Source organism: Rattus norvegicus, chromosome 5 (assembly GCF_036323735.1).
Source record: "Rattus norvegicus strain BN/NHsdMcwi chromosome 5, GRCr8, whole genome shotgun sequence".
Taxonomy (NCBI): Eukaryota; Metazoa; Chordata; class Mammalia; order Rodentia; family Muridae; genus Rattus; species Rattus norvegicus.
Window position 1 is genome coordinate 25,749,603 of NC_086023.1, and position 3,645 is coordinate 25,753,247.

The following is a 3,645-nucleotide window of genomic DNA, read 5'->3' on the forward strand; positions in this document are numbered from 1 at the left end:
AATAACAAAATACTGTTTGAAAATTCTTTAATTACTGAAAGTTGGAAAAATTAAATCATTTCAATAAATTTAAATTTTTCTAAATTAAATGTTTAGTAAAAATCAAGTGTAATTTAAATTCTTGGGGGAAAATAACGTTAATGCAATAACCAGGGTAATTGGACTTAAAATACACTTGTGAGACCTGGTGAAGGCTGGGTGATGAGTCTTTATGAAGTAGCAATGGCTATAATTTAGTCTTACCAATGGTCAGTTATATATATCTACCCTTCCTTTGGACCAAAAAACCCAATGTTCTATAATAATAGAACTAAGCAATTATTACAGAAATGGTTTCAAAGTATGAATGGCTTCCAAACCACAGAACAACCAGTCCAAAAGAATGTCTATTACTAAATCCAAAAACAAAGTACATTGGTATCTAAATCCAAATTGATGTCATACTTATATTGCTTTGAAGTCCAGTAGCAGCTGTGTAGCATAAACCAGATGTTCAGTGTGAACATGCACATCACATAATTTTACTTGGCAAAGTTGACCACATGGTGTAGAATGTTCACTTTGGATTTAGTCATGAAGATATTGTTATACTAGTCTGACATGAATCTAGGATTACCACGTTTTTTAAATTTAATCTCCATGGCTACAGGTTCAATAAGATCACAGACCACTCCACATATTTTTTTGTATTTTCAAGCTATTTTCATATATCAGACCTTTAAACATACATGGTAATTAATTAGAAACCAGGTCTGTACTTTAGTAATTTTTGTGGAATATTTCTCAACAACCATGTATTTTTATAAAAACATTATATTATGATGAACTGATTTTTATTAAAATTTTTGTTAGTGAATAAGACTATAGAAAAGAAACTGAGTTTTTTATTTTAAAATTATCTGTGTCAAACACTTATACTTCAAATAGGAAAAGTAAAAACCAGATCAATTAGGAAAGAAGATTTTAGGTGAAGGATGCTATATTGTACTTTCTTTACAGTAGGTAATGGTGAGACACGGTCTCATTGTGGAGCTCAAGTTGGCCTCTAATTCACAGCAGTTCTCCTTCTCAGTCTCCTAGTTGCTGGGTAGTCGTTTAGTTAGTAAATAAAATCAATTGAAGGACTTATCACCAGATTTAGGAAATAAAAAATTGAGCTGGTGATAAAGGAATTTAATTCTCAGGAATGAGGGGGTGGAGCCTTATACAAAGGTCAAGCTGACCCCTGACCATCAAATACTCAGCCTGCTGCTGACACTGTAGCTGTTTTTATAGGCTGGAAGTGATTGTTTATTGGCCTACCACACAAAGTCATTAATGATAATTTTTCCAGAAAAATAGTAGACTTTGAATCCATTGCAGCAATTAAAGAGAAACACTCATTTAACATGACTTAAATTTCAAGTATTGCCCCATTTTCTGTTCTTTGTCATCCTGTTAATGAATTGTTGATCTTAGTGTCTGGGTTTGGTGTTCTATTCAGAAAGCTATCTCCTCTACCAATGAGTTCAAGGCAATATCCCACTTTTTCTTCTATTAGACTTATTGTATTTGGTTTTATGTTGAGATCTTCCATCCACTTGAACTTGAATTTACAGGGGTGACTTTAGCTGACCTGGCACTGTGGATATACAATTTGATGTGGCCACTTCCTGAAGTCAGGCAGGATTCCCAGTGGAGGGATAATGGCACCATCCCACCCACAAAATTTTGGCCCAAACTTTGTCTTGTCTACTATTTCTGATCTGGTAATACAATGAAGTGAGCCATGGGACATAAGGACAAAGCCATTTTAAAAAATAATAACTCAATAACTAAAAGTAAATTGCTCTTAAAGTCATTTCACTAAGAATGAACTTGAGTTATGAATGTAGCACACCTCACCTCAAGGCATTGCAGGAATAGCTGCTGTGTTACCTGCATTTCAGTAGGTAGCAGAGAGAGGTTATGTTTACACTCAGGGGTAGAACCTTGGAACATCTCAGTGAGTAGTAACCCAACATTCCCTACAAAAAGTGAGCCTGAGATGATGGGCAGTCCAGCAGCAGGCGGATCCAAATGGACTCTGTCAACAGAGAGCAAGGCAGAGACTAGAATATTCCAGGCTGGGACACTGCGCCCCTAGCAGAAGTGAACCTAAGACAGATGACTTTTGCAAGGAACCACCTAGGCATGCTGGGTGAGGAGTGATCCCCAGATGACCACTAAACTGACTCCATAGCATCTAGACAGGAAGCAAGCCTTAGATGACCACCAGCCCTGAGCTGTACAGGACTGGGGCGAGGGGTCGTATCATTCCCATAATGACCCCTGCCCAGCCCCATAATGCACAAGACAGACATAGCAGTCCTAAAAGTATTCCTGGGATAATCCCAGACACTCAGAGGCCCTAGGCACTACTAAAATGAAAAAGTAAGTGGTGGAGAAATGGAAGAGAAAGAGAAACAGAAGGAGGTGGGCACAGTGAAGAGAATCTAAACTGGAGACTTGAAGTAAGTCATAGCCTGATTGAGTAACTAGAGATACCACCTGGGACCATGATGTGGTCCTGGCCTATGCTACCACCAGGACTGACATGTGGGTCCATGTCCCTGAGCAACAAGAGTCTGTTACCAAGGACATGCAGATGTCTCTGGTCTGGATTGCTGCCTGGGGAAAGGTTGATGTCTGAGGGCTATGCAAAACTGGCCCTATCACTCTCTTGGGCCTAGTAGTAGAGCTGGCCCTGTGGGCATAAGGTTAGACAGAGCTGATCCCATCCCTAGCCAGCTTTATTAATCAGGAAAGCAGACCCTGCACATTGCAGGAACTGCAGCTCATCCAGCCCTGATGATATAAGGGAGTGAGAATGGGCTAGCTCTACCACTTATCTCCAGGGCAATAGCATGGACAAGGGAGAAATACCCTCCTCCCTCCTTACTTAGGTTAATGAAAGCAAGAGAGCTGGCCTTGTCCCTCATGAGCTACAGCATTTGGGAGAGCAGGCCCTGTACCTCACCTAGGCAGCACAGTAGTGCTGACCCTATATGTGGAGGTTACAGCTGAGCAGTTCCAAGGGCATGAGCACAGGAGTACAGACTCTGCCTCTTACTTTGTGGGCAGAGACACAGGCAAAAGAAACATCCTCCTCCCCTCCCTCATCTCTGGCCATCTATGGCAATTAAAAGGAATGGATCTGGGGTCTTGAGAATGGGAGAACTGACTAGGTTCTACTGTAGTTTTCCCTGGACTTATCTGTATTTTGATGCTAATTCCACTGCCCCAAGGACAGCTGCCTAGTCACAAACTCAGGACTCAGGTGACTTTGACAGAACTTTCTCCCCATTTCATTTGTAAAATACAGGTGAGGGTAGGTACAGGATAGAAGGAGGCCTGTCATTGGATGAGAAGGAAGGATGAGCAGGAGAAAAGTTTGAAGGAAGAGTAGGAGACTGGAACAGAAAGAGGGAGAGACAGAGGGGACAGAGAGAGTAGCTCTCTGGAATGTGACATTAAGATTCCACTCTGTGTATTTACAGATTGTTCTTAATGTTCTTAAGGGATGGATGGTACTGAGCTTTGTGTGTTTAATGGGTAATTATATCTTATCAATTGGGTCAAAAGTTATTGTGTTGTGTGTTCTTTCATGTGTAGATTTAAGTGTGA

The 3,645-nt window shown here is 40.4% G+C and overlaps 1 pseudogene; it reads left to right on the forward strand.

Moving 5' to 3' along the window:
* Nucleotides 1-1,882: 1,882 nt before the first annotated feature.
* Nucleotides 1,883-2,004, forward strand: LOC120103345 (small nucleolar RNA SNORA17; annotated as a pseudogene).
* Nucleotides 2,005-3,645: the final 1,641 nt, after the last annotated feature.